We start from the raw sequence: 8,833 nt of genomic DNA, 5'->3' as shown, positions 1-8,833 counted from the left end.
ATTAGGCTAGATAATTTCCAAGCACTTTAAGTGGCTGCAACTTAGTTCTCTTAAACAGCATTGGCTCCATTCCCGTCAACAGACTGGCATAATAGAGATACCTGTCAATGGGAAATTTTTCAAAAAATCCTTTCAGACATTGACAAGATGAATGACCTGTCTTGCAGGTGCACTATGTTCAGGTTCTTTGTGTCTAGTAAACAGACACCACAAGTGGTTTCCTGTCAGGCAGGTGCCAATGAAAAGTTTTCTTTTGCCTTTTTGAGAATAGGTAATTCACTTCATTAACTAAGCAGAAAAAATATCAGGCCCATTTTGTTTCTACACCACAGGTAACAAGTGATTTTTTAGTAACAGACATAGTTCTAGGGTCCCCACATATCACATATCCCTTTAGATTTAATAACTAGTATACCTAACGGCCACAGACATTAGGATTTGAAAATATTTGTTTTAAAAGGATAAGTTTGATCACTTTGTAGGAAGTAACACATAAGCCTTAAAAACAAATTTCTTCCAAAAAGTGATAGGAGTTAGAGGAGAGCATATTAAAAATGGAAAAAAAAATTTGTTTGTTTCAGTCCTCAAATCTTTACTGAGTACTGGCCAGATGCTATGTCCTATGTTATACAATGTCTATCAAGTCTTTTTGTGAGTTATTTCTACTTTCCCTTCAGGCCTCAGATGAGGAATCTTGTCCACAGAGAAGCCTTCCAAGAGTGGACCTTGTATTGTTTCATTCCCTTGTCATATATCCCTATATCCACCTTTATGAATCAATTATGAATATTATCACTGTTAATTTACAATGTGCGCGTTTCCCAACTCTCTGTAAGGTTCCAGAGATTAGAAACTGTGTCTGTTTTGTTTATCAACCCATCTCCAGTACCTATTACTGATTGCCATAAAACAGTTGCCCAATTGTTTCAGTATATGTATCTTGCATAAATGCAAATAATGAAAAATAAAATAATAATACATAAAATGTAGATCTGCTAAAAGATACAGTAGGGGCCTATGACTTATATAAACCCTGGTACCTGTAAAAGTCAGGAAAATTTTCATAGGGAGAAGACAATATAATTTACTTTGCAAAGAAGGTAATCAGGGCCAAGCAGATATAAGGGCAGTAGAAAGGAAATAAGGGTGTAAGCCCAGAATGTATGGAAATCTACAAACTGGAGCATAGACTGTGAGGTACAGAAGTGCCAGGAAATAAATCCAGGGAAGCAACGCTTTCTAGTGGTCAAGCAGCAGTGACAGTGGCAGCTGCCACATCACTCCCACATTTCCATATACTGTGCCAGGAAAGAAGCAGTGGACCCAATGGATTTCAACAGTTTAATATTCACTCTGCAGCAGGCAGCATGAGCTTCGTGTTTCTTTTCCCCTGTCCCCAAGTCCCATGGGGAAGATAGGAAGCGGGCCCAGGTGAACAGTGCACAGTGGATCTATAATACAACTGAGGAACCCTAGCTTTGTAACCCCACACCCCCATTTTTATAAAGAGAAACCTGAACAACCTTTGCCTGGCAGGGAGGCATTATCTTTATTATCCTAGTTCAGAAATATATCTGCCTTCTGGCCAAGAGGGAGAGACTACCTCTAGCTTCCGCAGCTGTCTGCTATGCTGTCTGTTTGTCCTTGGGAACAAACTCTGTCACAAGGTAATGTAGAAATGTCTTGGAGAGAACTGTTTCTCAACAGTGGTGAGAATACATTTTTGAAAAGGCTTCTTTATTCATTAAGACATTTTAATTTATATTTTTCTGGTGATGGGGAAATAATGACTAACCGAATGTGAGTGAAAAGTGGTACTATATTTCTAGATGAGAGAGTTAAAAAAAATGTTCTTATCAAGGATGATAGGTGAGTAGTAGCTGCCTCATATCTCAAATACCCAAACACTAAATGCCTAGAATATCCAACCAATTTAGTCACTGGACCCATCTTTTGAGATATATGCATAGAAACTCTTAGTGGAATGTAAATTTATAGTGATGACTAGAGTTCAAAACTTTTCTGGGTTTCTTTAGAATTTTGTGTGTGTCAATTCACACTTTGAATTACTTCACATCTTATAGCACATAAAACCTTTATGGCATGTAATGTGATTCTTTTGTTCATATCACCTTCCCAAAAGCCAGATTTCCTTTCGTCTTCCAAATTTCAATAAGAGATGTTTTTTTTTCTCCTTGCAATGACTTATTTCAGAACAGTAACTTTTTATGAACAACTATGTCTATTACAAAGTTAAGTTTCAGAGTTGCTTTACACTTAGATCTTCTTCTAGTAAAAATGTTCCCACAGTGAAGATTTTCTCTTTGAAACGTTAATAAAGCTGAGGAGATGATGTTAGGTGTAGAAAATGAGAGCTATATTCTTTGCTTTCTAGACAGGTATTAAATTAAAATTAATCATAAATTTAATTCACCAGAGATGGTGGATGTTTGAAGAAAACGAGAATGAAAATGGGTCTAATTCACCCATTTGACATTTATTTAGTGTTTTTTTATAGTCTAGGCCTTCTCATGTTTTCATGGAATCACAAGAAAAGAATAATTCTTGGTGTATACCCTCAAGGAGCCTTCAGCATAGTGATATAAACAAAAGGAAGAAACCCTTTTTAAAAAGCACGGAAACCTTGAATACGTTAATACAGTAGAATAAGAAGTTTCTCCCCATGGAGTTTTATACAAAGTTGTTTAGCAGAGAACCAGAATGAGATATTGGTTTTGAGGTATGAGTAGAGATTAATAGAGTCTGAAAGGAATGATAGAAAGAATGGTGTGTCACATTAAAGGAAATATGTGAAAATGTGTGTTAGTTTAAGGAAATCCTAGAATGTGTGTGAGGGGCAGGGCTGGGAGTACACACTGAAGGAGTCACAGGAAAGGGACAGGATATGAGACGACAAAGTTAGGTTGGAGCAGGTCACAAATATCCTTGGATGCCTTGCTGCACAAGCGCTTTGATTTTATTTTTTTAGAGGTGATATAAATCAACAAGAAACTTTTGACCCCTGTTCTAAAAAGGGTAATTCAAAAATATTGTGGGAGTGTTTGGGGAGGAGACAAACCTGGATGCAAGGTAGGACTCCAGTTGAAATTGGAACATTAGAAGTGAGAACTGTGAAAAAATAAGGAATTGGAATATATTTCCAAAATTGATAATATTTGGTAACTGGCTTGGGGTATGGGTATGAAAACAGAAGTAAGAAAGTTCATGAGGTCTGGAGTTCAAACTAGAAATAGATTAGTATTTTGGGGAGACTGAAAATGAATTCGAAAGTAGGATAACATGAAAAAGAGCTTAGAGTTCATCCAAGTTGTCATCCAGATGCCTTAATGCATTCTATGAAGCAGAAAACTTTATTTAACGTGACTGTGTATTAGTAACTTCACTGGAAGGTCTAAACCTAGAAAACAGATATGAACAATCTGATTCATGTCCCTCTTTGCACTTAATCAATGAAATTGCAAATCAACAAAATGGAGTGTAAATAACTTGGCAGTTTTTCTAATAGTGTTGTGAGACTAATTATCAATAAAATCAATGTATTGTATACCAGAAATATCCTATTGAAACTTTGCAAAATCAAAACAAACAAATCATGTGTTTATTTTCTTCCCTCGTGAAGGAGGAAATGATTGTTTGGTCAATGTAATTGATATATCATTATGTGAAGTATAGTAATAACAATTGTACACCTTTCTCAGTGCTGGAGCACTGCCTAGAAAATAGTGTGTCCTTAATAAGCATTTGCATGAAAGAAAAACTCAGTTCTCCAGATGTTATCTGCAGACTCTAGTATGTCAGTAGAATTTAAAATTTTACACACGACCTTTGATAATTCAAGTTATTCTTGTGTTAACTATTTTAACATCTGATATTAAGCTTATAATTGCATAAAAGTCTTTAAAGGTGCTCAGTAACTTTTTGTTTGAGGTCACATTTCCCAGTAGCTGAACTCAGGCCCAGCCCAGGAGAATTCAAGGATCACAGCGGTTTAGTGTGTCAGTGAAGAGATGGGTGCCCCTCTGTGAGTCTGGCACTGTCTAATCTGGGTTATAAACTAGCAAAGCTCAAATCATACATGCCTTCCCTGCTCAGACTCAGATCTACTCAGAGAATGTGCCTCTACCTTAAACATGAAAACTCCTAGTAATTCCTCACCCCTACAGGGCTGGGTTTGTTCAAAACTGGTATGACAATTTGGCATTTGGAGAGTGTGAATTAGGATAAGGGAAAGTCAGTAACCTTGAGTTATGAGGTCATGATTTACAGAATACCGATAAGAGGTCTTGGCTCCAGAGGAACTGTATTTATTTGAATCCTGGTACTGCCAGTTACTTATTGTAAGTATGTAGGATACAACAGACTTGTCTGATCATTCCAAAATAATAGTTGGTGTTAATTATATGCCAATTATCATCCTTGGCTCAAGGAATACAGAAGAAAACAAGACAAATGCATTCTGTACCCTCAGAGAGTTTACATTCTTATGGTAGAGATAACCAAAAAAAAAAAAAGTTAAATGAAATATAAAATTAATATTGTAGTAAAGAAATTAAAATAATATTACATGATGGAGCAATACAGGAAAGGGAACATATTGAAAGAAAGGCCAATTCAAGTCTCTACTGAAAACCTCTATGGGATTTACTAGGAGCAGGGCATTCAAGGGAAATACCAGGGTACTGTACATCATAGACAATCAGAGTGGGGAGGCATCTGCTAGTCCAGGGCTGCTCTAATAATCACTTACTGAAGACCAAAGATAAAATAATCGGAATGGAGTAAACTGATGAGATACCAAGTTTAATTTTTATTGCATGCTTTTTTTCTTCAGTTGTGCACATTCAACATTCCTGACTTGCCCACAGAATGCACCCTGGTTTTAGACAGGACCCACTTCTTTACACTAAAAATTATACTTCATCATTATTACACAGATATGGGGTGATAAGGCAGATACACCAGTATAAATTCAACACCACTCCAGAATACAGAACTCAACATGCCCACCATCCTGTTTGCGGGACACAGATATCCTTCTCCTATGTAGCACACAAGGAACACATCTATTACAACACTTAGGTATTCAAAATTTACATACAATTTCTCTCTATATATCCTGTGATACTGTTTGATATTCAATCTGGGACAGAAACTGAAGTATTACTCCCCCCCCTTTATATTTTGCTAATATATTTTGAGAGTGCACATTGAGATTAATTATATAAGATATATATTGGTGGTTATGAAGAGTGGTGGTTAAAGCATCTGGAGACTGAAAATAAGCCCATATGTCCTTGACTTAAGAGGGTTTTTTAAAGCTGATCAAAACTGATCAAAAAAAAAAAAAGGCAAGTATCTCCTTGAAGCCATTAAAGAAGAGGTTCTTTACACACACCACATATGCATGTGCTACTTTCTGGGCAGTGTATATTGTTGAGACAAACGATAATAAAATGATTTGTCAAACTTATGCACCAAGGACAAATAACAAAATACTAAGAAATCCAATTTAATTGCCTTTCAGATGCCTAAAGCTGAACTGATTAAACTGGTTATTATCTGTGTTGATTTTAAAAATTTCTCTCAACATGGACAAAACACAGTAGAGAAAATACTTCCAGCAAAAAAAAGTGACATTGGTTATGAGAACTAAAAACTGATGTTTTTTTCATATTCCTTTTATTTAAATTCATGGCACTGAATTTGTGATAAAATTATAAAAATAATAGAGATTCACTAACGTCACCATTTTAACAAGGACATTTGGTTTTAATATAATAATAGATATATGAACACATTTCCATTCTGAATTATGCAAGTACAGTTGACCCCTGAACAACTCGGGGGTTAGGGGCATGAATCCCCTGCATAGTCGAAAATCCAAGGATAACTTTTGACTCCCCCAAAACTTAACTACTAATAGCCTACCGCTGACTGGAAGCCACATAACATAAACAGTCAATCAACACATATTTTGTATGTTACATGTGTTATATATGAATTCTTCCAGCAAAGTAAGCTAGAGAAAATAAAATGTTCTTAAGGAAATCATAAGAAAGACAAAATACATTTATAGTACTATACTGTATTTATCTATACTGTAAGTTTACTTTGCCTGTTTACAAGATGAATTGTCTATCGGTACCTACATCAACAGTGTCTTATACGATACAAAACACTGTAGATGTTATACATATTACTAACACCAGACATAAAAAAGGGAAAAGATAATGTGAAAAAAATCGTATTTATTTACAGATATAATGATTCCTGCATTGATAATGAACAAGTAGCAGTATGATTGCTTTATGGTAGCCTAACGCCAACTGCCAAATGACTACATGACAAAGGTATAAGTTGAAGATTCTTTGTAGTTTAGAGAGTTTACACAATTTATACTGGAGATTTCATTATCTATCACAAAATGGTCTTGAAATGAAATCAGAATTGAAGAGGTTTTTTGTTTTTGTTTTCCCCAAGATAACTAGTTTATTCTTATCCCTTTGGGACCTTTCTTTCTCACCTGTGGGGCTCAGTAAACAAGAATATCAAGGAAACATTCAATATCAATGGAATAACCAAACATATGGACAGAAATGTTCACAGTGAAATTTCATTTCTATCTCACCCTGTACTGCATTAAAATATTAAAAATGGATTTCACTGTATCAAATCAACATGCTGTACACCTTAAACTTATACAATGTTATATGTCAATTACATCTCAATAAAGCTGGAAAAAAAGAAAAGCGCTTCTGATAAAAAAATACTGCAGGAGGTGATTGTGGCACTTTTCAGGGTCTTGGCTTTTTTCTGGGGGACAGGGTTACTGAGTTTATGGAGTAATCATGGGCGAGATTATGGAGTAATCATGGAGTAATTAGTGTTTGCTCATGTTTGCCTAATAAATACAACAGCCACAGGAACCGCAATTCTTAAGAATCAGTACTGAGTTCATTTACAGTACTGATTCATTTACAATTATTGATGGATATCAGATAAGCAGAGATGTTGAAAACATTTTTTCTTACAAAGAAGCAATATCAGCAAGAACCAAGATCAAGTTGTCATGGAATTCTCATAACAATTAAATGACAATGGGTCTGAAAGTTTGTGGAAGTGAATTTAGAAAATCTTCTGAACAATGACCTTTCTTTTCCCTGTAGCTTTACTACTATGGTTGCAGCTAGGCTCCCCAAAAGTACATTACTACCTTTGGTTGATGTCCGCTGGGGTTCTTAAATGGCTCTTTTAATCTATAGAGGTTATACGGCTAGTTGGCTATAGGAGGATCATTTATAAAAGAACATCCAGATAATGGAATTTTACCCAGATGATGCACTGGAAGATCTACAACTGGATAAACCATTTCCTGAGCTGAGAGAACATTTTCAGTCTTATGATTTGGATCATACGGGGGGAAAAGGTCCATAGCCACACTCCACAGACTATAATCATTGCTAAATATTTAGCACAGTGGAACAGTGAAACAAATGGATGTACACCTAAAATGTATAAAGAAAAAGAGGACTTTAGATACGTGATTAGATAAGGGGTTCTAAAGAATGAAATTGGGGCTCCAGAAGTGAATTTTGAAGAAGCTATTAAAAATATAAACACAGCAATAAATATAACTCAGACTCTAATCAATATTGAAGATATATGTAATGATGATTGCTGCTTGAATATCAGCAAATAGACACCATCCTTTTGGATTTCAACTTATGCCTTAAATGACTGTGTGGCCAAGGAGGACCAAAGATGCCTGTTTGAGGCATAACTTCCTACATGATTGCAGATTTTGGTGTGTATATATAAAACTGCAAAATGTTTACAGTGTTAAAGCAAAAAAGAGATGCTTCTTCTGTGAATGATTATGTTGACAAAGTACTGCAGTCCATAGGCCAAGCAATGGAAGCTGTTTCAGAGAAAGAATTAAATTTTTTCTGCAGTAATTCTTCATTTCTTGGAGCTGGTAGATGTTGATCTTTAACTAAAAAATGTGGTTTGGACACAATTAATAAAGATGGAATCATTTCCAGTACGAACATTCCAGATAACGAGACAGTACTGTACTTAATGTTATGGGCTGTTGACGGATTTCATAAAGGACATAGTAGACATCCAGGGGTATCTATTAGGTTGAAGAAAACATAGGAAAGTCTTGTCTCACTGGTTTCCTTTAGGAATATAGGTTATCTGTAATGGTGAAAGATGATTATGTCCACAAATTGTGTTGTTATGGAACTGCTGAACCACACATGACTACTGCTGCCCAACGGGTTACAACAGTTACCACCGAACATTGCCATTTTTAATAACCTACTTATATCTGCATGTCATAAACTTCAGGAACTTCTTCATTATAAAAGAAGCACCCAGTGCAGTGTGTTAATAATCAAAATTATAATTGTCTTCAGATTGTGCTCAAGTCTATAAAATTCAAAGGGAAAACTTCTAAATTGTTGTTTTATTAATAATCCTTTTTCTCACTTGTAAAAAGAAAAAAATGTATTTCAAGTTATTCTGCTATCTAATGACACACAAAGGACTGATACTATACTATACTCTTTATAATAATAAAGAGTAAACAATTTGGATGAAAACCTGAAGCCCACATTCCTAATGAGGGAATTTGATAATGGTGGGGAAAAGGAGAAATGATGACTTTTCTTCCTTGAATCACTCTGTCTTTGCTTGATTTCTTGGATCCCATCCTCACTTGATTTTCTTCTTACACTCTTTTTTTTTTTTTTTTTTTTTTGCGGTACGCGGGCCTCTCACTGTTGCGGCCTCTCCCGTTGCGGAGCAC

The 8,833-nt window shown here is 35.5% G+C and overlaps 1 pseudogene; it reads left to right on the top strand.

The window, feature by feature from the left end:
• Window positions 1–3,491: 3,491 nt before the first annotated feature.
• Window positions 3,492–8,339, top strand: LOC101282621 (NEDD8-activating enzyme E1 regulatory subunit-like; annotated as a pseudogene).
• The last annotated feature ends 494 nt before the right edge of the window (window positions 8,340–8,833 follow it).

The sequence above is a fragment of the Orcinus orca genome, chromosome 8 (genome assembly GCF_937001465.1).
Source record: "Orcinus orca chromosome 8, mOrcOrc1.1, whole genome shotgun sequence".
Taxonomy (NCBI): Eukaryota; Metazoa; Chordata; class Mammalia; order Artiodactyla; family Delphinidae; genus Orcinus; species Orcinus orca.
Note: the sequence above shows the minus strand (reverse complement) of the source record. Positions and strands in the feature narration are given on the sequence as shown.